The sequence below is a fragment of the Rhinopithecus bieti genome, unplaced genomic scaffold (genome assembly GCF_001698545.2).
Source record: "Rhinopithecus bieti isolate Rb0 unplaced genomic scaffold, ASM169854v2 scaffold_13014, whole genome shotgun sequence".
NCBI classification, from domain to species: Eukaryota; Metazoa; Chordata; class Mammalia; order Primates; family Cercopithecidae; genus Rhinopithecus; species Rhinopithecus bieti.
Genome location: NW_016807364.1, coordinates 1,548,522 through 1,566,399, shown reverse-complemented (window position 1 = coordinate 1,566,399; position 17,878 = coordinate 1,548,522). Strand labels below are relative to the sequence as shown.

At 41.6% G+C, this 17,878-nt stretch overlaps 1 protein-coding gene across 2 annotated transcripts in view; it reads right to left on the bottom strand.

Moving 5' to 3' along the window:
- The window catches only part of CREB5 (cAMP responsive element binding protein 5), a 415,368-nt gene that overhangs the window by 253,034 nt on the left and 144,456 nt on the right, over window positions 1-17,878 (bottom strand). The gene's annotated exons all lie outside the window — the stretch shown is intronic.

Below are 17,878 nucleotides of genomic sequence, written 5' to 3'. Positions count from 1 at the left end.
ATTTTTTTTTTTTTTAAAGAAAACGACTACCTTTCCAAATCATAATCTCAGGACTCAGGACACAAGCTCAGTAACTTGTGGAATGAGGTTGGATGACTGGAATACATGACAAGACATCTGAGATCCAATGATTAGAGCAAGAGTTACCACTTTCTGCTGTATTTTCATAAAATCCATCTCTCACAATGCATAGAGTAATGGAAACACAGAACAATAATCGAGCATCTGGTTACTTGTTCCCTGTCTTTTCCTGTGGAACATAGGATGTTTGCATTCACAGCTCTATCCCATGGTGCTTGGACCACAGTAGGCATTCAGTAGATGTATATTAATAGCATGGATAAACCAGTGAAAGAACATGAGATGCCTGAGTCACTGACAGGACCTAATATCATGTATTTATTTCTGATGCCTTCAAATGAATGCTTATTTGTTTAAAATTCAAAAGTAAGTAAAATATGTGAGAGAGCTCTTCATGGAAAAGAAAGTTACTGAGACAACCAGAGAAAATTCACACTGAGCAGAGAAGGCTGATCAACACATTGGGACCAAAAGGTCAGAAAGAAATTTAGAAACCAGTAAAGAAAGAGAAAGTGGCATAGTGCTTATGCCTGTAATGCCAGCACTTTGGGAGGCTGAGGCAGGAGGATCACTTGAGCCCAGGAGTTTGAGGCTGCAGTAAGCCAGAATTACACCTCTACACTCCACATTACAGCCTGAGGGACAGAGTGAGACTCTGTCTCGAAAAAAGAAAAAAAAAGAAAAGAAAAGAAAAGAAAAGAAAGAAAAGAAAGAGAAAGAGAAAGAGAAAGTTCTTGGCCAAAAAAGTAATAGGTAAGGGCAATAAGTAAATCTCTACAAGTGGCAAGGTACAGCTCTTCAGCCTAGAAGGGTGGGGAAATTTAAGAGGTCTATTAGACAATAGGTTGAGGATGGGAGGGGAAAAATGGAGTGTCACTAGCAATTTACTAAAGAAAAAATATATATATATCTGTCTGCGCTTTGGTGTTAGCAAAGAAAAAATAAATGTTACCCAAGAGAACTAGAAGTGGTCCTTTGAAGCTCTTCTGCAAAGAAAAGGATTTCCTGCACTATGTGTTAAATGATGGTGATAACATATACGGTATTTGGGGTGGCTGTGTCCATCACATTGCACCTTTCCCAGGTTTCTGATTTCTAAATCCTGACCACACAATTTGTCAGGAGTCCAGATGGAAACTGGGCACCTGGCTTAGACTGTGAGCCTACTGTGTTGTCGTGGGACCCCAAAGGCAGGAACAGGCTTATATATACTCACAATCCAAAGGCTTTTCTCTTATACACTGGAAAATTTTTCTGACGTGGGAAATACTGTGATTGGGTAAAGTAAGATGAAAGGAAATGGCGATCTGCATTGGTGGCAGTGCAGGAACACACTGTAGTTCTTTTTATAGGATCTAGAGATTTAGAGAATTGGACTAAAAATGATAATGAAAATAAAGAAAATTGTGTTATTTCTTTTGAAAGTGAACCTTGACAAACTTATTTCCCTGGGTCTTAATGAGGTCAGAAACTATAGGTATTATTTTGTCCGTTGTTTAAGTTCAAAGACACTTAAAATTTTTCATCTAGCTCACAGTCACCTACTCTATCAATAATAGATCCAAGGCACAGAACCATTTTTGACTCTCCTTTTAGAATTATTGATGCTGTACAATTTAATTTTTAAGATCACAATCTTTAAATTCACAAAGAAAATTATAAAACATACGGACTCTCCTTGAATTATCCTGGATGCTTCTTTTCCATTACCCTCTTCGGCAGTTTCCAAGTTCTACAAATTTAACTAAGTGTCCCTCATCTCTTCCAATCTGTCCATCCATCCTTCCACCAACCTATAACCAACTGCCATCATCTTCTATCCTTGTCTAGACAATGGTCTCCTTCATGCGCTCTGGCTTCTCTTCCTCCTTTTTCCCCTACTAGAGCCACTGTGATCTTTTCAAAATGCAAAAGTCATCACATCACACACGGCATATGTGAGGTTCCCCTCCCACCCACTCCCCAGAACATACACCCTAAGCCATCAGTTTGGAAGTCACTGGCAGCCCTCCTTGTATGTCTCCAAAGCCCGTGTAGGACTCTTTCTACCTCCCAGCTCAGCTCACTCCACCTCCACTCTTGCTCTCTGTGATTCATTCCACATTCTAATTTCCTAACCTCGTACTAACCATACTGCGCTCCAGCATCGGGCCTTGTATGCTGCTTTCTAACGCCAATGCCCTTGCCCTGCCTATATCGTCAGACCTCAGAATCAATCATCATGTAGGCAAGCCTTTCCTGCCCACACCCACCCAAGTGATGGGCACCATCTCCTTTTCCTTTACAATACAATGGTTTACAATTGTTCTTGATTGTTTGATTAATAGCTGTTTCTCCCCTAGACTGTAAGCCCAATGAGAGAAGAAACTAAATCTGATTTTACTCCCCATTATGTCTCCATTGCCTAGCTTTGTGCCTGACATATCAGAGTGTTCAATAACTATTGAGTGAATAGGTGAACTATAACATTCCTAGAATATTCCATATGATGAAACATTACCTGTTTGTTCCCTGGTCAATTTTCGAGAGTGCTAATGTCCTGTCTCTTCACCTTGCAATATACAAGTATGCAATAATGCAGTTTGATATTAAGGTATTGTTAAATTATAGTTCAGTTGTGGGCTGAGAAAACAGAGAGGATCAGGATTAAGAAGAAAGCCACAAGCCTTGTATAGATAATAAAAAGTAAAACCTTTTTAAAAATATTAAAGGGGCCATTGAAGGAAGATGCTGAGAGTTGAGCTTCCAATCTTTGAGTACTTTGGCTCAAATGATGGACACAACCACCATTCCTTACATCCACCACGGAAAAAGACAAAGAAAACTGGCTTATGCTGCAGCACAAAGAATAGGTTTAATTTCTTCAGAGTAAAGCATGTTAAATAAGAGAAAGAAGTAATCCCCTCTCCCCAAAATAGCTTAAGAATCTTCTCTGAGAATCACCAAAAGGAATACTAATCACTATCTAGGAATATGTCCAACATTCTCCTTCATCAACACTTTAAAGGCATCTCTTCATCTCTGTGATCTCTACAGAAATGGAAAAGGCTCCTGAAAGACATATTCTAGCTCTTCTGTAATCTCTTCTTTACCCAACACATAAAATCTGCAAATTCTCCAGTCTTCTCCCAGATCCAGAGAGTAATTTCAAAACATTTTGGAAAAATAAACAACCCAGCAAAAGCATTATCATTTCACACTAAGAGAAGGCAATTTTTTTTCTTTAAGCATTACATAGTAACTCAAACACGAAATTACTTCCTGAGTTCACATTGTCCCAATTATGGGTTCAAAACCTGTCTTCATTGATAAAAAAAAAATTGCATTTTACCTCCAGATAAATTAAATCTCCAATTTCAAAAACACAAAGAGTGACTCTATCTTGCTGAGTTATTTCTGATAGTACAGGTGGGTAGATGTGAAGCTGGTGAAACAATGTCACCAAACTAATGGATGGATGTCAGTATGCAGGGAAGGACCAGAGGTGTTCCTCGAAGCTGTCCTTGGCCTTTTCTTGTTCAACATTTTTTTATCAACAGTTTGGATGAAGAGGTAAAAATCATGCTTGTCAAATCTGCAGTTGACACAAAGCTGGGAGGCATAGCTAATGTTCTGGATAGGATAATCAGGTTTTACTTGAGCCAACTGTGTGATCTGGCCTCCAAAAATGCTAACATAAATCTAGGTTGCTTTACGAGAAGTGAAACATCCAGATCTAGAGAAGTAATTATTCCACTGAAGAGTACATTGGATTGACCACATTTGGCCACCACATTTTAAGGGGAAAATTGACAAATTAGTGTGAATGAAGGCATCCAAAATGTATCACAGCAAGAGCAGTAGAAGAATCAGAGAATATTTAGTCTGAAGAGGAGACTTAAAGGGTCATGCTAACTGCTTTAAAATATTTGCAAGATTAGACATAGTCTGTGTTGCTCCAGATGGCATAATTTCTTTTCTTGTTTTTTTGTTTGTTTGTTTGTTTGTTTTGTTTGTTTGTTTTTTTCAGATGGAGTCTCCCTCTGTCACCCAGGCTGGAGTGCAATGACGCGGTCTCAGCTCACTGCAATCTCTGTCTCCTGGGTTCAAGCAATTCTCCTGCCTCGGCCTCCTGACTAGCTGGGACTACAGGCACGTGCCACCACACCTGGCTAATTTTTGTATTTTTAGTAGAGATGGGGTTTCACTGTGTTGGCCAAGCTGGGCTTGAACTCCTGACCTTTTGATCCACCCACCTCCCAAAGTGCTAGGATTACAGGTGTGAGCCATGGTGCCCAGCCAGAGGGCATAACTTCAAAAATGTAATAATGATGATAAAAGTCAATAATAATTACACTTTGAGTACCTATGTTGAAGCAGGCACGATGGTAGATGCTTTATAAACTGCATCTTTAGTCTTCACAATGACCCTTAAGAGGTAGGCATTACTATCCTTATTTTAAGATGAGAAAAAGAGTAAATTCCTCACCAACACCAATACCATACCACTCACCTCTGGCCACCCTCACTCTTAATGAGGTGATACTTTCAAGGTACAGATATGACCTTCTGTCAGAACAAATTTACCAATATGTAGAGATATCCAAAGACACAACAAGCTGCCTGTAACATACTGAACTTCCTGGCACTAGAGTTAAGCCAAGATGAGTGGCCATTTGTCAGCTATGTCACCAAAAGTATTCCTGCCTCAGAAAGGAGATGGCACCAGATGACCTCCAAGGTCTCTTTTATTGCTAAGATTCTCTCATTTATGATACATGGTTCATGCTTTGGCTCAAATGTTTCCAAATGATTAGTAATGTGTAATAGTGTTGAAAATATACAGGCTTGGGAGTTAAGAGGTCTATTCTAGTCCAGTTTGTCTACCGTTCCTTGTAGTCATGTAACTTGGATGAATCATTCAACCTCACTGGGCTCAGTAGCCTCATCATTAAAGGAGGGGGCTGGACCACATGGTCTTCATGATCTTTTTCAGCTCTGATACTCCACAAGTCTCTTCCTATGTTATATTTTATGAGACACTAAATATCCAAACAGACTTTTAGACTCTGATTCATGGACCTACAAATGTTGATTTTTCTCCATAACCATAAGCTTTTGTAGAAGTGAGCCTTCCAAAAATTATAGCTTTCTGCCAAACCCCAAGGGATCATGATTCAAGAAACAGATCTAACAAAAAGTACAATCTCTCAACCACCAAAGATGAAAGCTCCACTTTAAACAAACGATCTTCACCGAAATTTCTCCCTCTTTGATTCACATTTCTCAGCATGTCCTTTGACTTCTTCCTTTCCTCAAGTATTTTGGGATGCTTTGCTCTCCATTCATTATTGTTCTGAGACATAAAGGGTGTGAATGAAATGAGAAGCAGGGGAATAATGAGTCTTGATTGCATACTCCTGAGCTTGAGGTAGAGTGGTAATTGTCTTTCTGCATGCATGGGCTTGGTATACAAAATGCAAAAAAAACGATCTGATGCACGTAAGTATACATCCATGTTCTTAAAAATAACTATAATTTTAGGGTGTGGTAATGAAGGATGAAGGGAATGGACCACAATTGAAAGTGAAGGTTGGAGCATATAGGCAAAATGATGTTGATTCCTGTAAGGTCTCAAAATGTTATCTGCAAATCTATATTCCATCCAACTGCCACTGTGGGGAGACTTTATGGGATTTTCCATAAAGAGCCAGGGTCATCTTAACTCACATTTACGAGTTGTGCAATCTTAGAGTTGTCTGCATCTTAATGATGCCTGGGCAGTTATGAAGACTTTCAGAAGTTCCCAGATGTAAACATCCCTGAACTGCATCCAAAAGATATGCAAGACATTCACAGAATAATGAAGGTTCTAACCCTCTGGAAGCTACTAGGCTTTCTGGAGGTATAGAAAGGATGTTAGAGAGTCCTGATTCCCACGTTTGGTGCTCTCAGGAGCTATCTATCAGGACAGGTATTTTTTGGATCTTACTAAGAGGACAGGATGCCCCATGACCAAGGGGATAGTGAGGTATCAGAGGAGACATGGAGTAGAGGAGGGCACCAGGGACCATGCAGGCCACCTCTCCCTCCTAGCATTCTGTGCAGCACAGTCACACAGGGCAAGGTGGACAACACAAGGTAAGAAAGCATCTCAGGTCATCTCTTCAGAAGGGAGAGGAGAGCACAGGGGGCTATGAAAACTCTAGCCTTGATATACACATTTACATTCTGCTTTTTAACTAAGAAAATTAGCCAGGCATGGTGGCAGACACCTGTGGTCCCAGCGACTTGAGAGGCTGAGGCAGGAAGATCACTTGAGCCCAGGAGGTTGAGGCTGCAGTGAGCCATGATTACACCACTGCATTCCAGCCTGGGGGACAGAGCGAGACCCTGTCTCGAAGTTAATTCATTCATTCATTTTGCTTTTTCAGTTTGCTATTTAACTCTGACAAATTCCAAGAGGTACCATAGTATAAAAGAAAAACATAAGCACTAGAATGGACCAGACCTAGGATCAAGTTTGCATCAGCTCCGTCGTGTCTGGGGCACATCATTGAAGTCCTCTGAGCCATACCTTTCTCATCTTTAAAATGGAGATAATCATCTAAAGGACAGGATTAGCATCAGAATCATGTGAGATGACGGATGTCCCAGCACAGTGTCTGAAAACAAAAATATACTTCTTTCCTTTCAGTAAAGTCCAGAACATGAGGCACAGAGACAAAACGTACAGTCTGGTGGCTGCTCCCCATGACTGATATTAGTATTAGTAATATTAATAATGGCTAACACTGATACAGCATTATTGTGTGTCAGAAAACTCATTTAATCCTTATCATCAGTCTAGAAGGTAAGTATATGGTTACGACACAGTTGAGGACATTGACGCAAAGAGGTTAAGTGACTTGCTCAAAATCACACAGCCAATAAGTGGAAAAGCTCAGCTCTAGGCAGTCTGGCTTCAGACCTCTTAACCAGGCACATCACCACTAAGTCCTGCTGCTTCTAAAGTCTTGTTGTACAAATATTTTTTGTAGAAAGTGACTTGGCAAAAACTAAGGTATGCCTGCTATTCTTACAATGGGCACTATAAATGAGTGATTAATTAATATTGGTATGTGGTCTGAGAAATACACAACAGTATATCTGGCGTACCACTAATCTGGATCAATGTCATCACCACCACCTTCACAGCTGGAAAAGCTTGGATATACACCATGAATTCATTTCAAAATGTCTGATGAGTGTCCCTTATCTAAAAGTCATGCTGCATGCATAGGCAGCTCCCCTTTGACTTGAGGGAAGACATCACAGTAGGTAGAGAGGCAGCTTGCACACTGATGTAATCATCAGTGGCTTTAGTCCCCTCACCCATTGCCAGAAGCAGACGGCCCCCATAAGGGAGGTTCTAGACTTGAGGCTGTCAGCTCCTGAGCAGCAAGATCTGCCCAGCTTGCTGAGGCTCCCCTCCAATCCCCAGAACTCTGTCATTCTTTCTAATACTGGGTTTGAGGCAATGGAGCCCTGAACCATCCCTGTGAGCATTTGATAGCTATTCATTTAATCCTGTAGTCAAATACTCAAGACAACAAATACCTTCTCAGGTGCCACCCTTGACTGTGAGAAACAGTTTCCAAGTGTCTCTCAAAGAAATATTCTGCCCCTTCCTAGTCAGTTTCTTAACGCCTTGGACTGTCCATATTTCTGTTCTCATCTCCCACATTACTGTCTTGGTTGTCTTCGCTAAATATAATCATATGGGTTAAAAGGAGAGAAATAGCTGTACTTTATTCAGGTTCCTGGAATCAAGATTGAACAAATTTCTTTGATTGATGTATCCACCAAAATCCTGGACGTCAGAAACTAGTCTCATGCCATTAAAAATCACATAACTGGCCTGGCTGGTGGCTCACGACTGTAATCCCAGCACTTTGGGAGGCCGAGGCAGGTGGATCACCTGAAGTTAAGAGTTCAAGACCAGCCTGGCCAACATGGTGAAATCCCATCTCTACTAAAAAACACAAAAATTAGCTGGGCATGGTGGTGGATGCCTGTAATCCCAGCTACTTGAGATGCTAAGGCAGGGAGAATTGCTTGAACCTGGGAGGCAGAGGTTGCGATGAGCCAAGATCACACCACTGCGCTCCAGCCTGGGCAACACAGTGAGACTCCATCTCGAAAAATAAAAATGACATAACTGTTTACTGTTCTTGGAGCAGAAAACATGCTGTGTTCACCTGAAAATAACCAGTGCCTGCCTCCATGCTGTATGCTTGGTAGATAGCAATGGATTCAATTATTTTGCAAATAAATGAATGATATGTGATCTTTAGCAAGCTTATAGTGCCTCTGTACTTCAGTTTTCTCAGTTGTTAAATAGAGACAACCCTATCTGATAAGGTTTTTGTAAATATTAAATCAGGTCATATAAGCATAGCATTTAATGCAATGTTGGACAATTAACTGTCCAATAAATGTTAGCAGCTATTATTCTAATTATCACTATTCTCATCATCATTACTATCACTGCTAATACCAGATGGTATCAGCTAACTATTCCTTGGTCCTCCACCTTATCCCACACACACTTCTTTCAAAGCCCTTAGAACACACTGGTATATGTATTATGTTTAAAGTCAGTCTTCCTTCTAGCTATGAACACTTTGATGATGGGGACAGGTTCTGACTTCCTATCATTGTCCTCAGGGCCTAATACAATGCCCATCACATAGATGTTTGCTGAGTGAGTATACAGAACATTACAATGAGTGCTGTGGAACAAGAGAAAATAAAAAGTCAGCCCTCTCCTTACTAGAGTGAGCCTCCAGCTTAGAAGGAATATGAAAAGTAGGGAAGAGAAGGGATGAAAAACACATGAATCTGAAAAATACCTTCACACACAAACACACACACACTATGGAAGCAGAGAAAGATGTGTCACCGAGAGCCAATTATTCCATGTTCTGAAGGGCAAGAGGCTGGTCAGCAGGTCTGTGTTTTCATCTAAACTCCGACACTAAACACATGATCCTGCTGAACTTCTCCAGTCTGTCGATTTTGTCTTCATGATTCCCACATCCGCCTTGCCTTTTCTTGACCATCCCACTAGCTTTAGAGGTCTGTCACCTCCTGTCCTGATCATACAATTGCTTCCTACTGATATAGGAGCCTGGTTCCTGGCTTCCAATCCTTTTAGTCCCTCCCCAAACACTCCAGACCCTGTTCTCCAATTAATTGATGTAATTCAGCACTTTCCTAATGCTACTCTCCAGCTCTGAAACCAGCTATAGCTCCCCATTACCATCAGTAAAAACCCACACTTAGCCTTGCCTTCAAGACTCTATATTTCCAGCCTCATCTCCTACCACTATCCCCTGTGCAAACCCTAAACTCCAGCCACACTGGTCTATTCATTACACAACTAGTGACTTCAAATTTTTACCTTCATACCTTTGCCTGTACATGCCCCAGACCTAGAATTTCCTTTCCTTCTCTCTGCCTAGCTAAATCCTGTCCTCTAAGCAATAAATGTGTTGATTGATCAATGACATTTTCTCAAGTACAAAATGAGGATCGTGTACCCTTGCTTCCTTTGACCTACAAAGTAAAGATATAGCAATGGTCTGAAAAGAGCTTTAGTAACATACATATTATCTTACAACCCTGTGCATCTCCGCTCTGACATCCTTGTTCTTAGAATGATTCCCTTTCTCTCCCCTTTTCCGGTTCATTTTAAGCGTCAGCTCCCTAACTAAAGGTACTCCACCTGTTATCTTCTACTTCAGCAGCCCAATCCTTTCACCTATAGCATGTTTCACAGTGTGCAATTGTCATTACTACTATTTCCAGTTCACTGTACAATAAATTCCAGGAAGAAAGGAACACAGCCTCTCTTGTTTTCTCTTCTATCGCTAGCGCCTAGCTCAGTGCCTGGCACAGAACTATATAAATTACCATTGGTTGGATAGATAAATGAACTGTGATTTTTGAGGTGTTGAAATGTGACTAAAGAGCAACTGATAGACAATTTCCTCTTGTCTAAGTCAGGAACATGGTCATCTTAAGCCTGTGATCCTAATATAAAAAGATAACATTGGCCGGGTGTGGTGGCTTACGCCTATAATCCCAGCTCTTTGGGAGGCTGAGGCAGGCAGATTGCCTGAGCTCAGGAGTTTGTGACCAGCCTGGGCAACATGGTGAAACCCTGTCTCTACTAAAATACAAAAAATGAGCTGGGTATGGTGGCACATGCCTGTAATCCCAGCTACTCAGGAGGCTGAGGCAGGAGAATCGCTTGAACCTGCGAGGTTGAGGTTGCAGTGAGCTGAGATCATGCCACTGCGCCCCAGCCTGGCTGACAGAGTGAGACTCTGTCTCAAAAAAAAAAAAAAAAAAATTTGCTGATTTGAGTTATCCTAAGTCATATCAACACGCAGAGGCCAGAGGCCAGCAAGCAGCTTAACAGTCTCCCCAATTTACCACGTGTCTGGTCAACCAGAGCCACTGATGGAAGTGAGGGCCCTTCCGAGTGACTGGAAAACTGACAGGAAAAACCAAAGCAATGTGACTAGAAACAAGTGAGGAAAGGAGTCCCAAGGCAGGTGTGGGGCAGATAAACAGAAGGCAACAATGACCTTGCCAAGCTCTCACACCTGTGTAGTGTGGGCGAAGAAAGGGTATTTAAAAATCACAAAAGCGGTGCAGCGCGTGCAGAGAAATGCTGAGCATTTGCACACTGCGAATCTAGTCTGGCCGTGCAAGAGGCAAATGGCCCATTCTAGAATTACTAAACAAATGTCTCTCCCTTCCTTACCAGAAATTTGCAAAGTTACTAAAAATATGGACACGTGTAAAAGTACCACGAGGATGCTGAAGGGTCTATTTCTTCCGCATTTTGAAGAGACTCCAATGCATACCTACTTAATGACCAGAAATATAAATGTAGCACTCTCTGGAAAGCTGCTAATGATATATTACAGATCTAAGAAGAGACTCACCTTTGCCTTTCCCTTGCCCAAGCCCCCCTTTCTCAGCTCCTGTTCTCTCCTGGCCAAAACAGCTGGAGGGTAGGGCTGGCTAAGTTGAAATTGCTTGAAAACTCCCTTGCCTGGAGCATTGGTTGGGCACCTGCATTCTGGAATAGTTGGCAAATTATACTCTAAACATAAAATAGAAATGCTATCTTCAGTGGAAAGGAAAATGTGCTACAAGTTAGACTTCCTCCTCCAAAACAATAAAGAAAAGAGGTGCTTGCTGCTTCATTTCACTTCTGGTGGAACCTGTCAGGTAGCTCTTCATGAATGGCCTTGCATTGTAAATTGTCTAGTACTTGCAAATGTAAGTTACTGCTGTGCTGTTCTAATGATCAGTGTTAATTCAGCAGCCTATTTCTATCCTGGGAAGTGGTTGTTTCACTGGGGAATAAGTACCTTTGAACCACCGTTGCTTCCAACCAAACTTAATCGTCATTAACAGTATTTCTTTTTTCTTAAAGCAAAAACCAAACTAAGTAATGCAGCAGAGAAACTCAATGAGAGGCTTAGTCTGTCTTATTTTATGACATCTGAAATTAAAGAGATAACATTTTTCCTTGATCACAGCAAACAAAACAGCATTTGTTATGTAGCACAGGGGATAATACACTGGCCACAACTGGGCATGGCAGTGCCCAAAGAAACTTCTGGAAATCCTGTCTGAATATTAAAAACAAACTTCATCAATTTCTCCTAGCACAGTTTGGGTTCTCTGGATCCTTAGGGGTCCCTAGTGCAATAGTAGTCACTGAGATAGTTTTCATTTTTACAGCTCCTGCAAGGTACTCCAGGAACCTGCATGCTATAACCTATTACCACTGTGATTTCATTTCCTGCTACTCTACCCCATCACTCTGTTGTTGCAGACTCATAAGGACCTCCTTGATATTCTGTGAACACACAGGAGCCTTGGCACTAGCTGTTTCCCTAAACTGGAAGGCTTCTTCCCACATATCCCCAGTTCCTTCCCTCATCTCTTCCAAGTCTTTCCTTAAATGTTACCTTCCAATGAGGCTCACATATGAGGCCTGGCCACTTGATCAGAAATTATAGCTCTGCCTCCTTGAAACCAATTTCATCCTTACTTAATCTATCCTTTCCCATTCATGACATCCTCCCTCACTTATTCTGATCCAAAAGCACCAGACCATTTCTGATCCTTATTCTTCAAATAATAATTAAAAAAACAAAAAAACAAAAAAACAAAAAAAAAAAAACAGAAAACCTAATGGTTCTATTTTTTTCTTAACCATCAAGGATCTCTTTTGTGATTTCTTTCTCTGGAATCTCATATCTTTAAAATACTTCTTTAAAAGTCATGAATTCATTTTCCTATACAATCCCCTGCCTTCTGAGTCTATCATATTCCTTAATTTTTAAAATTTCATTTCACTTCATTGTACCGTGAGACTCCACTGTTTCTCAGTGTTGTTAAAATTGCAGTCAAACAGAAAGAAGGTGATGCTTTAGTCTGAGAAGACTGCATATAAACGCACAATTTCAATTAGAGAGTTTGACTACTTTAACATCTGGGATCCCAGTAGGAAACAGCTAGTACCTTCAAACTGGGTAATGTGAGGAGCATTTAATAAAGAGACTTTTTGCAAAGGTGGAAACAGATTGTAGGAAAGCCACAGATGGTGTAACACCCTGGGGCCAGTTTCAACAGGGAGCTACAAGAGTAAGAGAAGGAAGAGGTTACCAGGACTCAGGAGAGAGGAAGCCAGGGAGAAGTCAGCAAGACCTGGAAATCAGCAAGACCTGGGAAGAAGAGAGAACCATGTGGGGAGACGGTGCTTGGCCAGACCTGTGGCTCCTGGTCGAAGAAAGCAGCCAACTGAAGGAGCTAGGAGAATAGATGTCCAGTCTTTCCCTGCTTCCTTCCTGGAACCTGCAGTGATGACTCCATGGCCATATGCCCAAACCGAACCGGAAAACATCAGTTAAAGGTACTCATTAGATGGTGTGTATGGGCCAGCCATTCAGGGCAAGAGCAGAGTCAAAAAGGGACAGAATGGGCTTGGATGGATGATCAGAAAATACTCAGTACAATTATGTGTTCATCAAACGTGGGTTATTTTTATTTTCTCACCAATATATCCATAATGCACATGTTCATTAGAGAAAATTTATACAAGAAAAAGTAAGTCAGAAGGGTAAAAAAAATCATCCATCAACCTAACACGCAGAAAAATAAACTGGCTCTGCATTGACCCACGCACCCAAAAAATCATAATTGGGCTGAGAAAAACAATAGACGGCAGAGCTAAGACACACCCATCCCATGGTGTGCCCAAGTAACCTGGCTCCACCCCACAAAGATGAGCTCGGGCAAGTGTGGCTTCTCTGAACCCAGTTACACGCCCTGAAATCCAGGTCTCACTTTAAGGCCACAGCTTCCTATCTGTCTACATTCCTCCCAGTGAAACAATTGGGCTTAGAATAAGAACGGCTTTATATGTGGGAGTCACAGAAGGTAGAATTTGGCACCTGGTGTTTATGTATCATAAAGCCATTACCGTGCCGAGCTCAACTCTACTTTCCGCCAAAATTACTGAGCAGGAGGAAAGTGGGCACATCTAGAAGCTGCATTTCTCTACCTAAGACAGCCAGGATATATGGGTTGACTCACTTAAGCAGAAGCGCTAATGTCAGTGACATCCGTATTTTTATTGAGGCACTCTCCCTGGCAACCTCTCACTCCTGTGAAGAGACGCTAAGTCTGCAGGTCCCTGGTCTTTGGCAACCGGAACATGCTATAACATTCCATTTCAAGTTCATTTTCATTCTATTGTGCTCTACTGATGACTTCAATGTGGCACAAATTTACTGATTATTTGATAGACTAAGAAATAATATTTCTAAACCTCAACTCTAGATGAGATCTCAGGGGAATCAGAGATTCACGTAAGAACCATACCCATATTGCTGGAGCTTTCAGTAAGTGAGTTCCTGGACAAAAGGCTTTGTAACATTCCCGTTGTGATAACGCTCATGTTCTTATGTTAATGATATTTATGTGTTTGTTTGCCTGGTTTTTTTAAAATTTTGTTCTAAGATCTGTTTTTTTTTATTTGAGTGTTGTCCAGTTACTTTTAAAGAAATCCAATTATAGCCCTATATGTAAAGAAATACGTTTTTCAGATGTCTTTTCACACCTATATAGTTTGCTAGTCACTTTATGAAATAATTTTCAAAACCTATAAATGGATTTAGAAATTTAAATCTGCCCTAAAAAGTCAAATAGAATCTCAGTACAAAACGCCTTTTTAAAGGTTTATAATCGTTGATAAAAGGTATGGTCAGGGCAAAAGATAAACCACAAAGTATTTGAATTTCTTCTATTATTTTCATGTTGGTGAAGTGGCTTTGCCTATGAGTCAATTATGCATTTGTACCTAGTACTGATTTATCTGGGTAGCTAACTACTAATCTCACATCTGCTGGCACAGGAAGAGAGAACAGTTGCCAGCCCTCATAAATTCCTTGTCTTGTATGTTGCTCCATTTATTCTAACATCCTTGCACACCACGTTTGATAAAGGTTTAGGTAAGCCCATATGTGGGAAGCTTTTTTATTTACACACACACACACACACACACACACACACACACACACACACACAATGCAGCTTACAGATCTCTGACAACTAGAAGACCTCTAGTGTGCTGAGTCCTACCACCAGCTGAATAAAACTCCAGTGAAGGCGGAGGAGAGGGGAGGAACACTGAGCCAGAATGGGGTGCTTATGGTCTTTTATCTTAATTTTTGTGACATGATCCAATTATATCTATTCAATAGTGCCCTCTAATTACTAGTGGAGATGAATAATGAAAGATTCTCCTTGTATTCAAGCTCTCCCCAAGTCTGCTTCCCTCCTTGGCTTGCTCTTGTGAACAGTCTAGATTCACATATAGAGCATACCTGGAGCTTGTGGCATGCTCAGCCAAATAAAGGGCCACTTAAAAAACTGGAAATGCCCTCCGGGCCTCTGATAAGAAGCTGTGGCCCAGAGCCGACCTTGTGAATAGCAGGGTGGAATGGAAAGGGACCCTGTCCTGCCTCCGGACACAGTGTCTGTAACCAAATGGGTGCTGCCCAGTAGAGTTACACTTTCAATATGCAAGATTTGATTGTTAGGTTTTGGTGGTAACTTAGGAAAATGAAAAGAAAAAAGCAGATCCATGGAAGTTACAATAATTCTTAACAGAGAGGAAGTCAAGGCAGTGAAAAGGAGGGGAGAAGGCTCCACCCCAACAGGAACAGAAACAGGAATTCAGATGGATAAACCCCAAACAGGGGGTTTGGCTTGGATGCAGGCTGGGAGACAGGCAGGAAGAAATTCCCAGTCTGAGGTGAAGATGTTTTAAATGAAACTTGTCAGTACTTGCACATAGAACTTCAGAGTTGAAATATATGACGGAGAGCCTTGAATCCAACTCCCTGACTCGACAGAGAAGAAGGTAGAGGTCAAAGAGATCGTGTGACCAGGCCCAGTGGCCCATATCTAAACGGAGGCAGGAGTAGGACTAGAATCTAGATCTCTTGACTACTAATTCAGTGATTTTTTTGCTACGATGGGTGATTTTAGAGAGTGTCATTTCTGCAAAGGGGAAGGAATGACTTTATTTCATGTTCATATTTGGATCTCCATACACTGGACCAGTAAGGTAATTATTTCACTTTGTGGAAGAGAAAAGCCCAGGGGGTCCACTCAAAGGAGGCAGGAGTGAGGGTCAAGTTCAGCAGATATCCATCTGCTGGACATCACTGCTGGGGACTGGAGTAAAGGGAAAGGAATTCTGTTTGACAGACACGCTGACCTTAGGGTCCTGTCAACCTCCCATCAGCCAAGGAATCTCTGACCACAGAAGCCTGAGGACATTTTATGCTGGAAAGACATTTCAAGCTCACCCAAAGCACAGCCCAGCTATAAGGCTGAGTCCCAGTCGGTCACTTAAAGTATTTTCCCAAAAACAAATAAGAAAATACAAACAAAACCCAGCAAAGAATCTCTTTCATTTTGACAGTTTTTCCTCATACTAAAAGTGCCCAGCATGATTAGAACTATTCCCTCTGTGCACACTGGGTTAATACTCTGATAAAAAGCTTAAACTGCAGTGTGGCTTCAGGGACAGAAAAACAGGACTGCCTCTATGGTTTCATATACAGATTGTGTCACACTTAATGCTGAAATCATAAACTATATATTTTTACCCCCTCCAAGCTGCCTATTGTGTGCATATAAACAGGAACCTGGCAGCATGTCAGGGGTGCAAATTGATTTCCTTTCCCAAATAAAATTTTAAAAAGCAAATAAACAAGGTTATGTTGGCTAATGAAACATTACATGCCAGGCTGGGGAGAATTCTTTTAAAATGTATTTTCTTGAGCAAAGGCAACACAAGGCATCCATGAAAGGCTCTTTCATAAACAACATGTTTACATAAAAATGCATTACTTGAAAGACAGGAAAAGGCATGGTGCATCTCCCATGATATATTTGGATCGTGTTTTATAAAAAATAAACTGGGGGGGGGGGGGGGTAGAAAGTAGGGAGTCCCAGCAGTGCTGGGGAATTTAGAAATTAACTGAAGCTGCTTAGAAGTAGGATGAAGTTGCTCTTGTTTAGAAAATGTTATGATCTTAGTGTTTTTATAATTTACCATCAAGACCTAAGAAGCCCATGTTGAAGGTGTATTATTGGCATGAAGATTTCAAGTTGGGAGAGAGAACTGAATTGCACCCACCACCCTCAGAGACATATGAATGGCTAGTCTGGTTGATTATCATCAGTGGAAACATCTCCTGGAGAGTGGCCTATTTCCTAACAGAGATGTCGAGACCAGCTGGAAGCAGTTTTAGTCATCTAATGTGGAAGAAGCATCTCTAGGTTCATGCCTAACTCGTACTTCACCGCAGATAATTCATTTCAACCTTGTCCTGGAACAAAAGCCATCCCTAGTGGACTGTGACCCCCAGATCAAATCATCCTGTACCATCTCCTTCTTTCTCTGTCTTCCCATCTTTAAATTCCTTTCTGCCAGTGAAGCCAGGTAGCATGAACCCTGATGGCACTCTAATGAGTAAAGTCACAAGACAACATGACACGTGGCTGAAAGATGGGGCTAAAGAGGGTCAAGGGGAAGGCTCAAGACTGCCCAGGAGACAGATGAGTTGCTGTCTGCTGATGGCCATTTATGAGCATGGGGCATTTTGCCTGTTGTTTTGAGCCCCCGTGATGTACCCTTCTGTCACAGTTACTGTCCCTTCTCAGCAGATGGGCATAGTGTACCGGAGACCAGACACGAGAGGAAAGTCTCCATAGTCTCGGGATGGCCTCAATAACAACAAAAGGAGATGAATCTGCACAGGAACTTCCATTCAGGCTTAAAGTGTAACTCAGCAAGCTAGTTAGAAATAAATCGGTGGCTCACTCATGCCTGTAATTCCAACATCTTGGGAGGCCAAGGCAGGTGGATCGCTTGAGCTCAGGAGTCTGAGACCTGCCTGGGCAACATGGCAAAACCCCGTCTCCACAAAATGTACAAAAATTAGCTGGGTGTGGTGGCAGGCGCCTGTAATCCCAACTTGGGAGGCGGAGGCAGGAGAATCACTTGAACTGGGAGGCAGAGGTTGCAGGGAGCCGAGATTGCACCATTGCACTCCAGCCCGGGAGACAGAGTGAGATGAAAGGAAGAGAAGGGAGAAGAAAGAGAAAGAGAGAGAGAAAAAGAGAGGAGAGAGAAAGAGAGAGAGAGAGAAAGAAAGAAAGAAAGAAA